The 22,468-nt window shown below is 52.0% G+C and overlaps 1 pseudogene; it reads right to left on the reverse strand.

Annotated features, from left to right (window-relative positions):
- Window positions 1-231: 231 nt before the first annotated feature.
- Window positions 232-22,468, reverse strand: part of LOC130042591 (CAP-Gly domain-containing linker protein 1-like) — a 74,388-nt pseudogene continuing 52,151 nt past the window's right edge.

Raw genomic sequence — 22,468 nt, forward strand, 5'->3', positions numbered from 1 at the left:
CGGCCACATGCAAGGCAAACGCCCTATCCACTGTGCTATGGCTCCACCCCAAACGAATCCAGAAGGACTGGATAAGAATCTCCACACCCCAGGCCGCAGGACCATAAACAGCTGCTGCTGGTGTGGGTGCCGAGTGTGTGGGGAAGGCCAGGGAGAAAAATTGTGACACTAAGAAATTGCAATAGGACACATTCTTTCTATCAATTGTTTTAATTCTAAACTAAGTTAGTGTTAATAGGAAATATCAGGGTTGAGGTTCTTTAAGAACAAAAAGAAAGTGAAGGGGATGTCAAGTCCACTGTAGACGTTGGCTTCGTCTGAAGCTCGTTCCCGGCGGTGCCGTAGGTTGGATGGCTGAGTCGGGGGCTCCCGCTCGAAGGACAGGACGCGGCTGGGGACAGAGAGGCAGTGCTTGGCGACCAAAGCCACACTAACACGGTCTCTGCCAGGCTCAGGAGACCAGAAGGGTCCAGGCAGCAAATCACGTCCATGGACACGACGCAGACTATCCCAGAACTGGAGCCTGGACCCTCCCCCGATCAGGCCTGTCCCTCCCACCTTTCCTCCTCTGTGATCAGCTCCAGGTCCTCGAACCAGGTGAGAAACTGCTCGTGGGGCTGCAGGTTGTAGTTCTCCACGGCCTCCTGGAGCAGAACAGTCTCCAGGAGGATCTTATTTTCCTGGGACATAGCAAAGAAAGAAAGGCGAAGGCCTGAATGGGGTATGGCGTCATCCAGGGCTAGCCAAGGCTGACTAGAAGGAAATTTCCACAGGGATCCCCCTTCACTCTGCCCATCAACACCCAAGGGCTGGACGTACACCAGAAAGGGTGGACTTCTGTGCAGTTAAGCTATTGCATGAGTAACACCTCGCTAGGAAATAGGATCCTCTTTAGGTGGAAATAAGAGGGTTTTAGTGGAAAGGAAATCTCTGATACGACCCCGTGGGTCAGGAATCTTGACTTTCCTATGGCATGTGTTTGGGGGCTGGCCTGGGGTCTACACTTCACAGACAGGAGAGCTGGGCTGGTCCCCACCACTGCCTGGTCTCTGGAGGCAGGAATGACTGCAGAGCACTGCGTCCCCAAAGCAAAGCAAAACAAACTTATTTGGTAACTGATGCCACCATAAGATTATTTTAAGAGTTCCTTAAGAGTTCCTGCTCTAAATCTAACACACACTTAGAAAACCTGATTTTGAATGTTTATTCAAAGTGAAGGGGTTTAAGGAGGATGAGCAGATTCTGATTTTGGGGAGGGGTTATACCGGGAGATCTCAGGGGTTCCTCCTGGTTCTGCACTCAGGAATTACTCCTGAAGTGCTCAAGGGGACCATATGTGATGCCGAGGATCGAACCCAAGTTGCCGGTGTGCAAGGCAAATGCTCTCCACGCTGGAATGTCGCTCCAGTCCCAGAGCCCCATTCTTTGGTCAGGACTATCCAACTTGCCTGAGCCATGAGCTCTGAGGCAGGAGGAGAGGGCAGCTTTCTTGACGTGTTCCTGACACAAGCCTGGAACATTGCACAATCCCCTGTCAGGCTGTTCATGACAGGGGATGTGTGGCGACACCTACACGAACACGGCCAAACAGACCCCGGCAGCTGCTCCTGCTGACCAGTCCTTATGGCAAATTCCTTTGGTCTCTTCTCAGCTCTGACTTCTACCGTGCAAGCCACAAGTGCTAGAGGACATCGGGCCTTCTTCAGGGCTGGGAGAAATCCTGGTTTCCACGTTATTTCCTTGACGCGGAGAGCAGGCCCAGACTGAGTTCACCTAGACTCCTCCATGGCAATGATAATTTCCAGTCTTTCCTTGAGCCGGCCTGCCTCTAGGGTTGCCCTGAGGTTTGTAGGGTACTTGCAACAGTACCTGTTAAGTCCCTGCTCCTGTCATTTAGACAGATCCCCTGACTGTTTCCCTGGAAGAGGGCTTTGGGGTCCCATAGCTGGTTTTTCCTATCTGCATGAGGGGTAGACCGTATTACAGACAGGAAAGACTTACCTAAATTTATACAAACCAACATAGTGCCATGGAGCATTAAAGAACATACTGAAGGTATAAAAGAAGACAAGAGTAAGCATTTCACCTTACTCACGGTGAGGTGCAATACACCCATTTGCTGTGGGTCCTAGTCAAAAGAAGCTTAAATCTGTAGCGATAAAGGATACAATTTAACATCATGGTTAAACCTTGACTTCCATTTTCTAAGAGCACTGTACCAGGAGTCTGGACAATCTGTCCAATATCTTTTCCATAGCGCTTACCAAAAAAGCACTAGAACAATTCTGCAGGTGTAATTTAAAGTTTCTTATAACAATACAGTTTGATCAGTTCCTTTTCTTCAAACACAACCTCTAACCTTCTGCACATTCCTTAACATTCATTCTATCCTGTAAAAAACCATCTTCACTTTAACAGGATCCCTTTCCTTTTTCCCACTGACGATAACGCCATCCATTATCTTTCGGACTTAAGACATACATCTATATTCCTGTCATCCCACAAGTTTGAACTCTTATTTTACTGATCTTAGTACAACATGATCTCCCAAGTTGGGACACAGCTACCAATAATCTCATTTAACATAACAAAACTGTACTCTGCAGTGCTATTTCAAAAGCATTAGATCAGTTCTATAGCTATTCAAAAAGTCTTAAAAATGCTCACAATTAAAGCTCTTACAAGGTATATTCACTGGGCAAAAGATCACTTCACATTGGAAGTTAACCAGAAGACGTCTTAAAATTCTGATTTCCAGGAAAAAGATTAAAACACTCATCGATTATCATGCAACATTAAGGATTTCACACTCGTGTACAAAGCTCTCTGGAGATCAGGGCTGGTGACAAGGCTTTGCATGAAATAAAGTTATCAAAATAGTACATGTACTTTCATGCACTGGACAGGCTGACTCACAGTATATTTAGTAAAATTTCCCACATTTTCCATGAAATTCTCCATTCTCAGAAACTATTACAGCAAGCTGACATCTGAGATGAACCCATTTTATCACTCTAGAAACTCATGTTTAACTAAACCATTAGCAGCCTCCCTGACTTTGCTGGCAACAAAGTCGCAGAACCCGCCTCCTAGGAGACATCCAGGCTTCCCAAGTTCCTTTACTACACCACCAGGGTGTCCCCCGGGGGCGTGACATCTGGCACCCGGACACGTCTGTCAGCCCCAGTCCCAGAAGGCTCACGCCTCGCACGGACAGTCACAATGCCAGTCAGGAGCTGACCTTACGCGTTTGCGATCCCCAGTTTTTGGGCGCCTTACTTACCCCGAGAAGAGCCCGTTGGAGACGACTGGGGCAGCAGAGCAGATCTCGGTGGGACCTCCAAATGTTAGGGTTGAGATGCTCGCTGCGCGTGAAGGAGACTCCAAGAGACGTTCTCATGCAACACGCACAGGGTTTATTGTCCAAGCATGCTGGGGCTCACTACATGTCCCGAAAACAGGACAGAGGCAGCGAGCCCCGAGCCAAAGTACAGTGGGTTTTTATAACCAAGAGTAAAAAAGGAATCTGACAGTACAGCAATCTGCAGCTTTACCAAGAACAGCACGACACTTGCACAAGATGAACTTCTTCGGAACATCTGAGCACGTGTCCCCATATCAGGCCCAACCACACGGTCATAGCAGGGTGTAGGTGGGAGCTACATGATGACTCTTTTGAGCCAGCTTTTGCAGCTCCAACTTTCGCGGCTTTTCCAATTTTCTGGTGAACTCTTTCCTACCACTTAAGTCTTTCATGAGTATTAGCCCGGGCGGCCCTTACATTCCTATCTCTGGCCTTACAATAGCACAGGGATTAAGGCATTTGCCTTGCAGGAGGGATATGCTTCATATGCTTCAGCCCCTGCAGCCCCCCAAAGAACACTGATGAGTAAGGCTCAGTTTGGGCCAGGGAGAGGGCGCCAAGCTTCGGAAGCTTCTGGAGTGAGGGAGCTGACTCCCACCACAGCTGCCAGGTGAGGCTCTGCTAGCACTGCTCACCAGCCCACTGCACTGCTGCTCGCTCAAAATTTCAAGATCGACTTAAATTTGTTTTGTCTTTTTAGAAATGTTATTTTCTTTGTGAATTTTTTCAATCCTAGTGAAATACACAGAGTTGATCATGATTGGATTTCAGTCATATCATGTTCCAACACCTGTCCCTTCACCAGTGTACATTGCTCACCACCAATGTTCCCAGTCTCCCTATTCCCCCAGGCAGGCAAGGCACCTCTCTCTCCCTCCTCCTTTCTGCAGTGCTCTCTCTCTACCCCTCTCTCTGACACGCGCCTTTCGGTTTACAGTACAGATATTGAAAGGTTATTATGTATATCTCTTTACCTACTTTCAACACCCAGTTCCTGTCCAAAGTGATTTCCAAACATTTCCAAGCATTAGTGCCAGACAGGTCCCTACTCTATCCTAACTATCCTCTGTCCCCTACACTTGTGGTAGCTTCCAACCATTGACCAGTCCTCCTGGCCCCATTGTCCTAGCCTTGGATATGTATATTATTATCATTTCTGCTCAGGGGATGCAGCTGTCAGCAAAATGCCTGTGAGTGATCTCTCACTGTGTGTGTGTGTCTCTCTCCCCAGAGTTCTGGAGCCCAGCAAGCACCGGACTGTCATCAGTAATCATCAGAGAAACTGGCTCCCTGCAGCTGCCCCATTTAGGGGCCCCCGAGAGCAAGAAAATGGACCTTTGCCCGCACCCCTCAGTTCAGAGTGCCCATGCCTGGCAGGGGGCAGGGACGTCCCAGACACACAGGCACCCATCCCGGCACAGCGGCACTCGTCATGGAGGGAGGCACCCCCCCAGCACATCAGTCACACTCATGGGGGGCACCAGGATAGACTGAGTTGGTGGAACAACAACGGTGACAGTTATTAAGGCAGTGATGGCAATGCCAACGATTGTGGCGGTGGTGATGGGGGCAGGAATAGCTGTCGCATGGTGCTGTGGTGATGATGCTTTGGTGGTGAAAATGGCAGCATTGTTGGGGATGTAGTTGCGGTGATGATGGCGACATTGTGATGCGGACAGAGCTGGCGGGACACTCTGCCGATCAGATCATGCTGGTGATCTGGTGATCATGGTCTTAGGCTGGTCATGGTCATTTTGGTAGTGGTGGTAATCATGATGTCGGGCATGAAATGAAGTCATGCACAAGTTTGATGACTCCCTGTGACGATATGGCGAATTTGGCGATGATGTGGCAAGTTATTGACTTTTGGCCTGGCTATTATGGGGTATTTCCGTTTTGGTTGACTGTGGAACAAATCCGGTGACATTGGCAATGCTATGGCAAATTTGGTGAAGTATGTCTCTGCTGTTTTTTGTATTTGTTTTGGTTGACTGTGGCACAATTCTGGTTAATTTGGTGATCTGGTACATTCAGTGAATTTTGGCATCGCTATTTTTTGCTATTTCTGTTTTGATTGACTGTGGCACAAATCTGGCAAGTTTGGTGATGTTATGGAAAATTTGGTGATGTTTGGTACCGCTATTTTGCTATTTCTGTTTTGGTTGAATGTGGCACAAATCTGGTGAATTTCGCACACTGTGGGAAAATTTGGTGAGGTTTGGCACTGCTGTTTTATATTTCCGATTTTGGCCGGCTGTGACACAGATCTGGTGAATTTGGTACACTGTGGCACAAACATGGTGACTCTGGTGTTGTTATGGTGAATTTGGTAACGTTTGCACTGCTGTTTTTTTGGGGGTGCTCCCGTGTTGGTTTGCTGTGGCACGAATTTGGTGGGCTTGGCGACATTGTAGCAAATTTGATGCAATTTGGTGGCCGTATGGTAAACATGGCATGATACTGGCAACGTCGGCAATCTAATGCAAGGATTCTGATGTCTTTTTATCGAAGAAAGATTTTCAATAAAATTCTTCGGTAAAATGTTTTATTGAAAGAAATTTAGAGAAATATGAGGGAGTGATAAAGAGATCACGGGGGGCTGAATGAAACAAGGCAGACAGGGTCATGTGGGGGCAAAGGCAGGGGTGGCTGGCCAGATTTTGACTCTCCAGCCTTTGACTAAGCTGCAGTTCTCCCAAGCTGCCACAGGAGGGCGCGCTTCTCGCCGGCGGGGGTGATCTGGCCAGACCTTGGTTATCCAGCTCTTGTCTGAGCTGCAGTTCTGCCGAACTGCCACGGGGGGGCGCCCTTCTCGCTGGCGGGGTTGGCCCTGGCCTGCTCTTAATTTTCCAGCTGGTGTCTGACTTGCAGTTCTCCAAAGCTGCCACGGGAGGGCGCGCTTCTCGCCGGCGGGGGTGATCTGGCCAGACCTTGGTTATCCAGCTCTTGTCTGAGCTGCAGTTCTGCCGAACTGCCACGGGAGGGCGCCCTTCTCGCTGGCGGGGTTGACCCTGGCCTGCTCTTAATTTTCCAGCTGGTGTCTGAGTTGCAGTTTTCCAAAGCTGCCACGGGAGGGCGCGGTTCTCGCTGGCAGGGTGGCCCTGGCCTGATGTTGATTCTCTAGCCTGTGTCTGAGCTGCAGTTCTCCCACGATGCCACAGGAGGGCGCGCTTCTTGCCGGCGGGGGTGATCTGGCCAGACCTTGGTTATCCAGCTCTTGTGTGAGCTGCAGTTCTGCCGAACTGCCACGGGAGGGCGGCCTTCTCGCTGGCGGGGGTGGCGCTGGCCTGCTCTTAATTGTCCAGCTGGTGTCTGACTTGCAGTTCTCTATAGCTGCCACGGGAGGGCGCCCTTCTCGCTGGCAGGGTGGCCCTGGCCTGCTCTTGATTATCCAGCTCTTGTCTGAACAGAGTCTCCTGCCCCTGCGCCTGGCTCTCCTCACCTGGGCCCCTTGGAGGGGGGAGGGTTGAGTTTCTCTCCCCCCGCCCCGCCCCAAGCAGAGCCATAGCAGCTGAGGATCTCTGGAGCCAGCCACGGCCATGCTGGGCCCACTCTCCACACGTCCGGACGGGCCTCATGCATGAAAGAACTGGCAGAGGAACCCAGGCATGCGGGTCCCGGGGCTGAGGTCTCCAAGTCTGCTTGGATCGGGACTGGGCCTATTCCACCCAGACCCCTTCTCCATCTTCCAGTAGGTAGGCGTCACACCCACCAGCTGCCGCCAGCGCCAGGTTGGTCCCATCAACGGCCAAAACCCAGAGACTATAAAACCCAGCTCCCGGAATAATGACATTTATTATCTCGTTCTTACTTTGGAGAACCCGGCAGGCTAACCGAAAGTATCCTGCCCACATGGCAGAGTCTGGCAAACTTCCCGTGTCGTACGCAATATGCCAAATACCAGTAACAATGGTGGGGCTCATTCTCCTAACCCTGAAAGAGCATTGAAATGGCTCTTTTAAAATCTCAGGGCTAGGTAGGAGACGTTACTGGTGCCTGCTCAGGGAAATCGACAAACAACAGGATGATCCTGATCCTGATCCTGATGTATATTATGGGCTGGAGCAATAGCACAGCGGGTAGGGCGTTTGCCTTGCACGCTCCGCCCCTCTTGGAGAGCCCGGCAAGCTACCAAGAGTGTCTCACCCGCACAGCAAAGCCTGGCAAGCTACCCGTGACGTATTCAATATGCCAAACACAGTAACAACAAGTCTGACTTGTTGGAGATGTTACTGGGCCCGCTCAAGCAAATCGATGGACAACAGGGGGACCCTGGCCATATATACTATATTTCACAAAATGGGTGCTTACTTATATTTGTGAAGGGACTTGGGAACCATGTCCAGCAGTGCTGAGGCTCCTCCTAGGTCTGCTCAGGCATCACTCCTGGAGGGGATACTGGGGACCATATCAAGTGCCAGGGAAAAGAATCTGGGCTTGCTGCTTGCTAGGCATCAGCCTTGCCCCAGGGCTCTCTCTCCAATCTAGAGTTTACTGACGTACAACCTCGTATTACAGAATATTCACAGTACGATGTCATATTTGGATATCCTGCAAAGTAACCATGATTCATGTATAGACCGTTTGAATAAACTACCATAGATTCTAAAGTCAAGGACTGCTATTGGGTATTATGTAAGCTAAAAGTAACGGTCTTGCTCAAGCTCTTTCTCCAGAAAAATCAACCTGAGGACACGTGCGTCAAACGTACAGGAGTTGGTGCTTATAAGCATCTTTGGATCTCTTCATTTTGGGTTAATAATATAGCAACTTCCAGTTTCTTTCCCAGACTTTATGGATTGATGGTGTTTGTACTGCATGGTGTCCCTTTAGTTACGTCTTGTGAAATAGCTATGGAGAACCACTGAAGGTATTCATTTTAGGCTACCTTGGTTAGGAAGCTTTGCAACAATACAATAAAGGTTTTATTTGTTTTGAGTGGGTTTTTTTTTTTTTTTGCTTTTTGGGTCACACCTGGCGATGCACAGGGGTTACTCCTGGCTCTGCACTCAAGAGTTACTCCTGGTGGTGCTCAGGGAACCAGGTGGGATGCTAGGAATTGGACCCGGGTCCACTGCGTGCAAGGCAAACACCCTACCCGCTGTGCTATCTCTCCAGGCCCCTGTTCTGTTTTTTTTTTTTACCTTTAAACCTCACCAGTGGTTCTTTTTTTTTTTCATTTTTTATAATTTTATTTATTGAAACACCATGAGAGCATTTACAAAGCTTTCGGGTTTAAGTCTTGGTCATACAATGAAAGACCCGTACCTTCACCAGTGCCCATTCTCCACCACCAAAAACGCCAGTATACCCCCATCCCACACCCTTCCCCTACCTGTGGAGAGATGATTTCCACATTACGCTCTCTCTACTTTGATTACATTCAATGTTTTGACACTGGACCCACCATTATTATTTGGGATTTTACCCCAACACTCAGATCTGCTGAAAAGGGAACAGTAGACAATTTGTTTTTTATTCCTGGTTATGAATAACATCTGATGTCGCGTGGCTGTAGTAGTGGCTGCGCGATTTTGAAATTCCAAAATTTTAACAATTACACCTGGAGGGATTTCTTCCCCAAACCTGCTGGGTTCCAAGATTTGTTCCTGAGTCTGTGGGATCATGGCCGTCAAGCAGGTTGATCGAGAGCCAGAAAGGCCGTTAGTGAGTGGCGACTAGGGGTCTTGCTGGGACGGAGAGGAAAGGGCTGGTCCCACCCCCATCCCGTGAGGCCCCACATGTCTCATCACTGAGGGCCCAAACCTGACTGTCCAATGGCCTCTGGAGGATGGCGGCCACCGAGCCACCAAGGGGGAGCAGGTGGAGGGACAGTACCCTTTCCTCCGTGGAATGGCCCAGCGACAGTAACCTACTGCAGGGTCCAGATGCATTTTTGCCAAAAGCCACTGGATTCCGAGATTTGTGTCTGAGTCTCTGGGATCATAGTCATTAAGCACCTTAATCAGGAGCCAGAGAGGCCATTCATGGGTGGCGACTTGAGGTCTCGTTGAGACGGGGAGGAAAAGGCCGGCTCCACCCCCATCCCATGAGGCCCCACGTGTCTCATCACTGTGGGCCCAAACCTGACTGTCCAATGGCCTCTGGTGGATGGTGGCCACTGAGCCCCCAAGGGGGAGCAGGCGGAGGGACAGCACCCTTTCCCCCCCGCCCCCCAGGTGGCCCAGCAACAGTAACCTATTGTGCGATCCGGACGCATTTCTGCCAAAAGTTGCTGAGTTTCGAGATTGGTTTCTGAGTCTCTGGGATCATGGCTGTTAAACAGCTTGTTCGGAAGCTAGAGAGGCCGTTTGTGGGTGACGACTTGGGGGTCTCGTTGGGGAGGAAAGGGAAAGCTCCACCCCCATCCCGTGAGGCCCTACGTGTCTGGTCACTGTGGGCCCAAACCTGATTGTCCAGTGGCCTCTGGAGGATGGCGGCCAGCGGGCTGCCAGGGGGAACAGGCCAAGGCACGAAATCTATTCCCACCTGGGGTGTCCCAGCGCCTCTAACTTACTGCAGGGACTGGACACATCTCTGCCAAAAACCGTTGGGTTTCGAGATTTGTTTCTGAGTCTCTGGGATCATGGCCATTAAGCAGTTCAATCAGGAACCAGAGAGACCATGGCTCCAATTATATAGCTGAACTGGAGGTGGCTTGTGGGTGTGTCTCCCACATACCTAACTTTTGCCTGTTTACTTTCTTGGTAAACTCTGCCCCAAGCTTTTGGGGTCTGGCCAAAGGCACGGCAGCAATTTGAGGGTACCTAGAAGTCTGAAGGCATCATCTGCCTGCTGATGCACTGGCCTCACAGGTAAACACTGACCTGCTGGTGGCACCATACTCCCAACCCAGTGCTTCTTAGGGTTTACTCCTGCCTCTGCACTTAGAGTTTGCTCCTGCCAGGGCACAGATGACTGGATGGGATTCCTGCGATTGAACCCAGATCAGCCACATGCAAGTACCCTACTCACTGTACTATCTCTTTAGCCCAAGATAAACGCCTTTAAGAAAATGGTATACAGGACCAGAGCAATAGTGCAGCTGGTAGGGCATTTGCTTTGCAGGTGGCCAATCTGGCTTGAATCCCTGACATTCCATATACTCTGCCCAAGCACTGTCAGGAGTGATTCCTGAGTGCAGAGCCATGAAGAGGCCCTAAGACATCACCAGGTGTGGCACAAACATAAAGAAACAAAAAGAAATTGGTGTATCAGAATTCCATTGCAGAAACTGCGTGACTTATTTGACTCTATAGTTCTTGATTGCTAGCCAAAAATCTTTCCTAAATAAGCCTGAGAATAATCAGTTATCACTGGCAAAAAAGAAATAATTTTATTAAAGTAGATATAGGACACTTGTTTGCTCAGATTTTAATACTGCTTTACATAGTTTGTGAAACAATTTCAATAATGGTTATTACTAAAAATTTCAATTGATACAGATCTTTCACTTGTCAGACAGTTCATAATCTCCAGAGGAAAATACATCAAAAGCATATATACAATGATATAAGTTCTTATTATACATGTAGCCTGGGTGGTACATTATTTATCACTTTTTACAGAACTAGAAAACATGCAAGTGAAGAAAAATAGATTCAAACTGGATGATAAACTTCTGATGGTTGAGGGCTTTCATTTAATTTTTTTGTGATAAGAAAATCCAAAATTATTAATGTTGAATTTCTCAACATACATTCATCTAAAAGCACAGTGAAAAAAAAGTAAAACTGGTAAAAACAGTAAATTGGTTATTTTAGGTGTTTCACAAGTAGATTGTTATCTCATCCATCAATTGCTGGATATTTCTGCACAGTGCAGAGAATGGGGTGGCCGGGTCGAAATTCTTATTGTCGTAATTGTTGAGGTCGTCCGCGTTCCCGTCGAGAGCCGCCTCGGACATCATCTCCACTTTCACCTTGAGGTCCTGATTCTTCCTTTGGAGGTCCACAATCACGGAATTCAGGAAATCAATCTGTGTTAAAGGAGAGCGTGAGACGGTGAGCCATCTGCGGGAGCCATCTGAGCTCGCCACAGAGGAGGCTGGGCCCCGGTTCCAGTCCCCGCCCCAGGGTTTGAGGCAGCCAGAGCTCCCCTTTCCCTTCCTGAGCGCAATCTCCCGGGTGCCCCAGAGAAGACCCCAGTAGGAGATGCTGGGCCCCCTCGATTCCTCTCAGAGCAGGGAGTCAAGAGGGGCCTTCCCTCTCCTACAAAGACAGACTCACTTCTTTAAAATCGATGGCGGGAAAAAAAAATCCCACTTTACCAAAGCAAGCATGACTGTAGGCACAAACATTCATGTTTCACTTAAAAACTGGTGGGTTTGTGTCTGAGTGATCACTTACCACTTAAATCACTTGACTTCCCATTAGTAGTCGATTTGCTCGAGCGGGCGCCAGTAACGTCTTCATTTGTCCCTGTCGCGTGCTAGTGTAGCCCAATGGCATCTGTTCGCTTCGGGAACATGAAGGGCCTCAAACCGATCGTTCATGATCTTGACGAAGAAGTCTGACCATCTGGTAGGTAGGCGGCCACGCGGTCTTTAGACATCCTGTGGAATCCAGTCGGTAACAGCTCTAGTCCAGCGGTCGTCTTTAAATCTCATTACGTGACCAGCCCATCTGATTTTCGACACCTTGGCAAATGAGACAGCGTCCCTGATCCTTGATCGTCGACGGATGTCAGAACTCCGGATTCGTTCTCTCATTTGAGTGAAATGTGATATTCCAAGCATAGCTCTTTCTATTCTTCTTTGGGAGACCTGAATAGCATTCTCATCTTGTTTGCGTAGGGCCCAGGTCTCTGAGGCATATGTTAATGCAGGAAGAACAGTGGAATCAAAGAGATGTGCCCGGAGCCGGAGGTTCTTCGTCCTCTTAGCTATTTCTTCGACGTTCTTGAAGGCGTTCCAAGCCACTCTCTTCCTCCTGCGCAGCTCGGGTGACAGGTCATTTGTCATGTTGACCTCTCGACCTAGGTACACATAGCTGTTGCATTCGGAGATGGTCGTTCCATTGAGAGCGAATGGGGCGTCAGGAACAAGGCTGTTTCTCATAAACATTGCTTCGTAAGATTCAGCTGTAGTCCTACCTTTCCACACTCACGGTCAAAGTCGGCCAGCATTTGTGCCGCTTGGCTGATGTTTGGTGTTATTAAAACAATGTCATCAGCAAAGCGGAGGTGGTGTAGTTGCCGACCATCTATCTTCACTCCCATTCCTTCCCATTCCAGTCGTCGCATGATGTTCTCAAGGGTGGCACTGAAGAGTTTCGGTGAAATGGTATCACCCTGCCGCACCCCTCTCTTGACATCAACGATCACTTCTTTGTAGAATGGTGAGATCCTGGTAGTGAATCCGCAATACAGCTCACGGAGGATCCTGATGTATTGGGCTTGAATGCCCTGATTGGCTAGGGCTTCAATGACCGCTTCCATCTCAACAGAATCAAAGGCCTTCTTTAAATCAATGAACGTTAAACAGAGCGGCATCTTGAACTCCTGAGAAACCTCAATGAGCTTGGTTATCGTGTGTATGTGGTCGATGGTGCTGAATCCTTTGCGGAACCCAGCTTGCTCGCATGGTTGTCCTTCATCTAGTGTTCTGCCAATCCTATTTAGGATGACTCGAGTGAACAACTTGTAGATGACAGACAATAGGCAGATCGGGCGATAGATGCCAATGTCATGGATGTCTCCCTTCTTGAACAGTAGTACGGTCCTGCTGGTTTTCCATTGGGACGGAACCTTGCATTCAGACAGGTAGCGAGTGAAGAGCCGAGCCAGTGTATTGATGAGTACTGACGGCAGGTTCTTCAGGTGTTCAGGTCTGACCTTGTCTGGGCCGGGTGCTGTTTGTTTCTTTACCGACGAAATGGCGTGTCGGATTTCGGAAGGGAGAACCTTGGGAACGACATATCCATCCTGTGGAATTTGGTATGTCAGCAAGTGGACATGGCTATCGAAGAGATTTGAGTAGAAGTCATGGATAATCTTCTCCATTGCCGTTCTGGAGGATGTGATGGATCCATCAGGACGTCGGAGGGCAGTCATCTTGGTCTTGCAGTTGGCGAAGGACAGGCGGGCGTTACAAATACTTTTCCCGGCTTCTGCCGCATCTACCAGTACTTCTGCTCTTCTCTCATTGAGGTCTTCCTTGATCGCATCTCTGCACTACTTTGCGAGCTTGGACGTTAGCTTGCAGTTGCCTGAGCCATGCGCCACACCATGCTGGCGAATTGGTTCAAGAGTTTTCGAAGATAGGCGATTTTTTGTGGCTATCTCTCTCTTGGCGTTCCTCGCACATTCATGGAGGTGCTGAACCAGTCGATCATATTCCTCGTCAATGTTGTCAACAATGGCATCTCCCCATGTTGCCGCAATAGTACCAAAGAGTTCCCAGTTGGTGGTCATTCTGGGAGTTCTCTTTTTGAACTTTGCAGCCCTTTCTCCCTGCTCTGTGAAGTAGAATTTTGCACAAAGGAGACGGTGGTCCGATCCCGTTCGAAATTTTGGGACAACAGCGACATCAGTCAGGCAAAACCTTCGATTGAATATGATGTGGTCTATTTCGTTGTGGAATCGTCCACCGGGAGACTCCCATGTCCATCGTTTAGATTCTGCCTTCTGGAACTGTGAGTTACCATGAATGGTCTTGGTCGACATGATGAACTCAGACAGTCTCTCACCCTGTTGGTTCCATTCTAGGCCATGGGTCCTGATGTGAAGTTCTTCAGCTGATCTTCTCGGTCCTATCTTGGCATTAAAATCACCCACAATGATCTTGTAGAAGGTGTGGTCTTCTTTATAGAACTTCTCTAGCTCCATGTAGAACTTCTCAATTTCTCTTTCATCATAATGAGATGTTGGTGCGGAGCCAACAAAGATAGAAACCGCAGGCAGTGAGCCACATCTATTCAAATGTAAACGTCTGATTCGGGTTGTTAGGCATTCGAATGAATCAATGCTCTTGGCCAAGTTTGTGTTGACAAGGACACCGACGCCTCCAACACCTCTTTTATCGCATGTTCCGAGGAACAATTCTTCTCCAGTGTCGAAAACGGCATGGTGAGATTCGTGCCTTCTTGTCTCGGTCAGACCAATGATGTCATACTTGATCATTTGTGCTTGTACCATCAGGTCCTCGATGGATTCATCTGATGCTAGCGTACGTGCATTGAAAGTACAGACGATCATTTTTGTCTTCCTTCATTGTGGCAGCCTAGGTCATCGACACTACTTCCAATACCCAGCCTTCGCCACACTTCAGGACGCTTTCCGGACCCGCGTGGCAGCTCCGGCCGAGACTCATTCATGACTGAAGACCCACAGAACAAGATAGCGGAACTCTCTGAGACCTTGACTCCAGGCTCGGCAGACCCAGGGACAGAGCTTCTCTGCTTGATCCCACCAACCACAGCCATCGCCACACTTCAGGACACTTTCCAGACCCGCGTGGCAGCTCCGGCTGAGACTCACACATGACTGAAGACCCACAGAACAAGATAGCGGAACTCTCTGAGACCTTGGACTCCAGGCTCGGCAGACCCAGGGACAGAGTTTCTCTGCTTGATCCCACCAACCACAGCTGTCGCCACACTTCAGGACGCTTTCCAGACCCGCGTGGCAGCTTGGCCGAGAGATTTTGTCGGCCTCTCCTTTCTCATCCTTCTCAGTGCTTCCATGTTGGTGAAGCCTTCAGGGTTAGGTGAATGAGACCAGTTGTAGTTACTGGTTTTGGCATATCGAATACACAATGGATAGCTTGCCAGGTTCTTCTGTGCGGGCAGAATACTCTCGGTAGCTTGCCAGTGTTTCCGAGAGGGATAGAGGCTTTTGGGACGACCTCTAATCACCCTTGTAGGTGTTACTATATTTGAACCCTATCAAATACGGGTCTGAGTGATAGCAGGGGTAAAGGTGCTTGCCTCACCTGCAGCCAACACAGGATTGGACCCTCGCATCCCATAGGGGCGACCGGAGAGCAGCCAGGTGTGATTCCTGAGTGCAGAGCCAGGAGGAAGCCCGGAGTATCACCAGGTGTGGCCCCCAAAGAAAGTAGAAAGAAAACCAGAAAAACAGACTGATTCTTTTTCTCCCTCAGGGCAAGTTCTGATGCCTAGTCTCTGAGAGCGCCCAGGCCCTCCCACACTGGAGGCAAGAAACACAGATCTCTCTTCCTCCAGCTGAAAAAAACAAAACTAAACAAAACATGGAAATGTTCAGTTCCCAACAAGCCCATGCAGGTCCACCTCCACAGCCCACATGCAAAGTTCACTTCAGCCCACATGTGCCCTCCAGGGCCACTGGCTGTTTAGTACAGAAGTGCAGGAAGGGAGGGTGTGCAGGAACTCCTCAGGGCACTGGGACCCAGCTGGTCCCCTTCCTCGGAGAGGACTCAAACTATAAAGTGCTGCAGGCCCGGGTGGTATGGAAGGGGGTTTGGGAAGGACAGACATCAAGGAGGCCCCAAGGCTGACTCCTGCCACAGGCCAGATCCTAACCTGGTGGTGGTAGGTGCGGGCCCTGGGGTCTGCAGCCAAGTGTGCAAACCCCAGAGGACCCCACCCAGCTGTCTCCCTGGACAGGAGCACGAAGCAGGAAGGTGGCCCGTTGGACCAGACTCCCCAGCTCTGTGCCTAGAGCTTGCGCAATGAGGCCGGGACAGCCACATGCCGGTGGGCCTTTCCGTTTGCGACTGGACCTTCCTGATGGGAAGGAGGCCCTCCAAAGTGGTGTTCGACTCTGGCAAAGTGAAGATTTGCCAATTTTAGGGGAGCCCGAAGCCCAGGTTCTGGGAGAGCAGCAAGAGTAAGGGCAGTGGAGGGGCCTGGCTTCTCGGGTGCTGGCAAGGACGTGACCCCTTGACTGAAGGGATGTGTCCTTGTCCCTGGGCCTTTCACTCCTTAAGCATCACCTCTTGTGCTGGGAGCATGTGGGGGTGGGGTTCCGGCAGCGTGTGCCTGGCTCCTGGTTCTCACACGCGCCAGGTGAGCACAGCCCCTTCTTCCTCAGCTTCCTTCTTTTTGGCTTCTGTTATTTTATTTAATCAATTAATTTGGGGGGGTGGCTTTTTGGGTCACAACCGGGCGTTGCTCAGGAGTGACTCCCGGCTCTACACTCAGGAATTACTCCTGCCCGTGCTTCGGGGACCATATGGGATGCCGGGGATGGAACCTGGGTTGGCCGTGTACAAGGCAAACACCCTACCTGATGTGCTATAGCTGCGGCCCCATTCTCAGATATCTTAAGTGGTAGATATTCCCCGACTCTTTTGAAGCATACACGCATATATACATATGTACTTGTCTGTGTATGTATACATGCTCATCTATAACCTTTGTGGGTAGTCAGTTTGGTTTGTTTGGTGGGTGGGGACTAAGCCCTGGCTCTGTGCTCAGGGATCACTCCTGGCGAGGGAGGAGCAGCCCAGGCCGTCAGCAGTCACTCGAGCCCGGGAAAGTGGGGCTATGAGGTCAGAGGGCACTGGCTCTCCTTCTCACGGTCATCAAAGAGCCTTGAGACGCTGCATATGTCAACACGTGTGGCTTCTCTTCCTGTCCTGGCCCAGGCTCTGGGCGAGCTAACTGGGGCGTCCAGTCCCTGCCAGGCTCCCTGCTCCTCCGAGCAGTCTGGGAGTGGTCAGCTGTTCAGTGATCCTGCCAGGCCGCCCCAGGTCCCCCGTATCCTGTGTGCTCACTCTGCGCAGCACCTCCCCAGGGGTCATGCAGGGGTCATGCAGGGGTACATTTCCCTTCCTGTGCCATGCGAGAACCAGGGACCAATTACACCTGGCGGTGCTCAGGGGACCATATGGGATGCCGGGGCTTGAACCTGGGTGTGCCGCGTGTAAGTCAAACGCCCTCCCCGCTGTGCTATCGCTCTGGCCCAGGATATGGTTTCTCTCAGGGCTGAGGCCGGGCCTACACAGCCCTGGTCACCACCATCACCCACCTCACTCTGCGACTTCGCATTGGTGTTCCTGATGTCCTCCAGGGAGGCCAGGGTCTCGGTCTTCTCCTTAGTCATTTGCTCCATGAACTGCCTGGCATCTTCCGCAGTCTGCACAGCCTGGAGAGAGAAACCTCGTTGAGCCACGCCGGGGGGCCAGGGAGGGGTTGGTCGCAGTGGCACAGCACAGCGTGGAATGCTCCACACACCACCCACACCTGCCAGAGCGGCTCCGGCCCCCGCTGGCTGCTGCTCAGCCCTCGGGGACTGGCGTCTGAGCCGCTCAGCGGCAAGACTGACGCCCCGACACAGCCCAGTGCTCCCAAGAACCTCCATTCCTCACACAGAATAAAAATGACATGAGCGGACAGATGCAAAAAAATCCAGATCCCGGACGAGAACAGTGCAGTCTCTGCCCCCACGCCTGGGTGTTCCTTCCCGGAGTCCCTTGGAGGGGAGCGGGTTGAGCTTTCCTCCCCGCCCCGACCAGGGCTACGGCAGCCGAAGACCTCCAGGACCAGCCACCACCATGCTGAGACCACTCTCCCCACACATGAAGGTACTGGCAGAGGGACAAAGCCACGCGGGTTCCGGGGCCGAGACCTCCAAGCCTACTCGAATTGGAGTCGAGCATCTTCCACCCAGATCCTCCAAATTCCAGTAGGCGGGGGTCACACCCACCACCTGGCCCCCTGGCGCCGTGTAATCCCATCAGCGGCCAAGACTCAGAGACTATAAAATCCAGATCCCGGACGAGAACAGTGCAGTCTCTGCCCCCGCGCCTGGGTGTTCCTTCCCGGAGTCCCTTGGAGGGGAGCGGGTTGAGCTTTCCTCCCCGCCCCGACCAGGGCTACGGCAGCCGAAGATCTATAAAATCCAGATCCCGGAACCGCGCGGCTGCATTCGCGGCCGCGCGACATCTTAACAGAACTTTTTTTTATGACATCTTATTGTCTTATTCCTACTTTGGACAAACTTGCAGGCTATCGAATGTAGCCTGCCCACAGGGCAGAGTCTGGCAAACTCCCCGTGGCGTACCAAATATGCCAAATACCAGTAACAATGATGGGTCTCATTCTCCTAAATAGCCTTGAATATAATCTCAGGGCTAGGATGAAAGAGACGTTACTGGGGCCTGCTCGAGGCAATCGACGAATAACAGGATGATGAAATGAAATGAAATGAGTGGACAGATAAGCAGGCCTGGGTGGAAAGCGTTGGGGGTGGGGAGGAGGGAGAGGAGATGAGAGCCGTGAGCACAGGTGTGGGAGTGGGAGAAAGGTAAACCGTGAGTGAGGTGGGAAGAGAGAACACCTGCCCTGCACCAGGCACCCCCGAGTCCAGGCTGCCCTGCACCGGGCACCCTGCAGGTGTCACAGGGCACCCCGAGTCCCAAGTGAGCAGACTCAGGGCAACCGCTCAATGTCCTCCCGGAAGACACCATTTTACAACTTAGTGCCTCTCTCATGCCTTCCCTTACGTCTTCAAGAGCCACAGCGCAATCTTCCATGAGAACTCCACCCAGAAATGAACATACTGTGCTTTTTTGGTTTTATTCACAGCTTATGCCTTGTCCTAGAGGTCACCAGGCACGTGGTGACAAGCTGTCCCTGTGCCTGCAGCAAACAGCTCGTGACACACGTGCGACGGGTTCCGTGGGGGTGCACCTCTCCTTGTGCCGACAAAGAGCAATCCTCTTAACCACTAAAAGGGGGTGGCCCGGGCCAACGGGGGTCAGGCCTGCTCCACTTTACCGTGAATGACTGCAGCGTCTCGAGCTCTCTGATCTCAAAGGCGAGCTTGCTCTTGTCCTTCCTCAGCACGCGGTTCTCCTTCTGGGCCTCCAGGAGGTTGGCGGAGACGTGGCTGCTGGTCTGGGCCAGCCGACTGACCTCCTTCTGGAGGAGGAAGTAACTGCCGGCCAGCTGCTCCTTCTCTTGCAGGAGCTCGCCCTCTCTTGCTGCAGCTCCCTCTTCTCGGCCAGCAGGCTCTCGTTCTCTTGCCCGGGCTGGGCCCGCTCGGACAGGGCCGCCTCGTGCTTGCGCTGCAGGTCGGCCAGGATCTCGGCGAGGCAGCTGTGCAGGCCTGCAGCTCCAGCTTGGACTTGGACAGGGCCGCAAAGTCGCCCTTGAGGGCCTCGAAGTGGCGGCCAGCCGGGAGGCGTCTGCGCTCAGCAGCTCCTCCTCCCGCAGGATCTCGGCCACCTTCTGGTCTGACCGCGCCTTCTTCTCCAGCAAGTCCAGGCGCTCAGGCTGCAGCCCCTGCTCGCTCGACCGCAGCTCCTGGCCTCCTGCTCCAGCAGCTCCAGGCGGCCTCGCAGCTGGCTGGCCTCGTGGGCGGCCGCCTGGGTCTCCTTGGCACGAGTCTCTCGCTCCTGCGCCAGGGCCTGCTGTGCCGCGAGCCCGTCCTCCGCCAGCCGCCGGCACTCCTCCTGCCGCTCGGCGTCGAGCGCCTCCTTGGCCTGCAGCACGCTGGCATGTGTCTCCTCCAGGCTGCGGCCCCGTCCGGGCCTCCTGCAGCGACGCCTCGAGGGCGCCCTGGCTGGCCGCCAGCCCCTGGTTCTCCTGGCGCTGCTCCTGGAGCTCCCGCTGCAGCACGCCTAGCTCGCCGAGCAGCTTCCTCTTCTCTTGGACGGCCGCCCAGCGCTTGCCCGCCTCCTCCTCGTGCTTCTGCTGGAGCTCGCCAAGGGCTTGCAGGGATGCCTCCCGCTCGGCCAGCAACTCGGTCTGCTACACCTCCAGCAGCACCTGGTCGTTCAGCAGCCAGTCCAACTGCCCCTGGAGCTTCGTGGCCTTCTGGCACAGCAGCTCCTTCTTGGAGCCCAGGCTGTTCAGCTGCTCGCACAGGGCCGACTCCACGCGGCCGCCTCCTCAGAGCAGCGGCCGAACTTCTGGGCCAGGAGGTCCTTCTCGCCGAGGAGCTCCTTCTTCTCGGCTGCCCGCCGCCGCTCGCCGGGCTCAGCATCTCCTTCTCTTGCAGGAGTTGCACGTACTCCGAGTCGGAGATCTCCCTGCTGGTCTTGATCTTCTCCAGCAGCCGCGCCAGGTGGGCGTTGGCCGACTGCGTCTGCAGCGCCTCCAGCTCGGCCTTGTGCACGGCCTTGGTGGCCTCGTCCAGCTGCATGCGCAGGCACTGGCCTCGGCGCCCACCAGCTCCTTCACCTGCAGCACCGCCTCCAGGCTGGCGCCCAGCTTCTCCTGCTCCTGGAGCAGCAGGTACTTCTCCAGCTGCAGCTCCTTGTTGCTCTGGGCCAGGCCGTCACGCTCCAGCTTCAGGGCCACGCACAGGCTGTTGAGGCCCGACTGCTTCTCCAGGGCCGAATTCTTCTGGGCCGTGAGCTCCTCGATCTCTTGCACCAGCGACTTCTGATCCCGAGCCAGCTCCTCGTAGGAGCACTGCAGCTTCTGGACGATGTTGTCCTTGTCCTTGGCCAGGGATATGTTCTCCAGAACGAGCTTCTTGACATGCTCCTCCAGCTGGCCCCTCTCCTCCAGGCCCTTCTTCCACTCGGCCACCAGGCTGCTCTTGCTCATCTGCAGCTCCTGCACCAGGGCCTGCAGCCCCACCTTGGCGACCTGCAGCGCATCCTTCTCGGCGCCCACCCACTGGAGCTCCTCCTGCACCACCCTGCCCTCTTCGAGCACTTTCTCTTTCTCTGCCTTGAGGGCTTCTAGGCCAGGCCGCTCCTGCTGGCAGAGCTTCTCTGTGGCCCACTTGGCCTTGATGACCTTCTCTTTGTGTAAGCGAATCGCTTGGTTCATCAGCCAGAGCTTCCTCTGGTCTTCCCGCAGCGAAGAGTTTTTGGCCTCCGCTTCTGTGAGCTTCAATAGAAACGACCCTCTTTCTGACTTCAGAGAGAGCTTCTCCTTTGCCAGCAATTGATTCTCTGACCTCAGGGCCCTGCGATCCTCCGACATCAGCTCAATTTCCTTTTTGGCTGATTTTAAGAAATAAGTTAATGACTACAGAAACAAAAAGCGGGGAAGAATGGAAACAAGAATGAGATCAAGCAGGCACAAGCAAGCCAAGCACTTAATGTGGCCTAAATACCAGAACTGAAAATGTCAGAGTAGTCCAGTCTCACGCGTGTACATGCACACACACACACACACACAGAGGATGGAGAGGCTCAAACACAGTTAGCTTCACAAGGTCAACATATCTACCTGCCTATTTTGTGGATGGGAGCCCCAGACCTGGTGATCTCGCTCAGGGTTCTGTGCTCAGGGATCACTGCTGGCAGGGTTGGAGGACCATACAGGATGCTGGGGATCAACCCCGGGTTGGCCGAGTACAAGGCAGCACCCTGCCCATTCTACTATCAGCCTATTTTATTTTTGAAATGCCGTCTGAAATTATTCCTGACAGCTCCCTGGTAGTTTTACGTAGTTCGATCTTGACATTGGGGCATAAGATTTTTCCCCCCACTTCAATTATTCTGTTATAAAATCCATCACTGTCATAGAAGGGATGCATTAAAAAACTATTTTTCAATACAATTCAAAGAACTACAAAAAGTATCTTGTTTTTTAACTTTGTGCAGGAGGGGAAGGGAAAAGCAACCACTGCTTGTCAAACTATTTTCACAGGGACAAACAGAGGCAGGAAATGGACTTAGTCCCAAAAGTTATACACTTTATAGAAAATCCAGACTAATCCACCAAGCTTTGGAGACTGAAGCCAATGGTTTTTGCTTGCCAAACACAGTAACAACAAGTCTCAAAATGGAGACATTACTGGGCCCGCTCGAGCAAATCGATGAACAGTGGGAGGGCAGTGTTTGCAGTAATTTAGGAGGGGCCCAGGGGCTCCAGGAGGAGTGGCCGCACACGGGCCAGGGTCTCCCTCACCTGCTCTCCCTGCCCGTCAGCAACGGGTTGTGCGTTTTCGTTTCTGAGTCTCAATGCACACCATAGTTTAACCGCCATGTACTTTCCAGAACTTTCTGCAGCAAGGGCTATCTTCTCTTTCCAGCTCAGCAGCCATGAGCCGCAGCAGGCTACTGGCGTGTGCTGGGCAGCTGACCTCTGACGGTCATGTTACTGGAATGTGACTGACCTGAGCATGCACAAGAGGCTGCTGGCCACAGATCTGGGCTGTGCAGGTGGTCAGGGAGGAGACATAGCCCTGGATCTGGTGCGTGGTGGAAAGAGG

The sequence above is a fragment of the Sorex fumeus genome, unplaced genomic scaffold (genome assembly GCF_029834395.1).
Source record: "Sorex fumeus unplaced genomic scaffold, SorFum_2.1 ptg000105l, whole genome shotgun sequence".
NCBI classification, from domain to species: Eukaryota; Metazoa; Chordata; class Mammalia; order Eulipotyphla; family Soricidae; genus Sorex; species Sorex fumeus.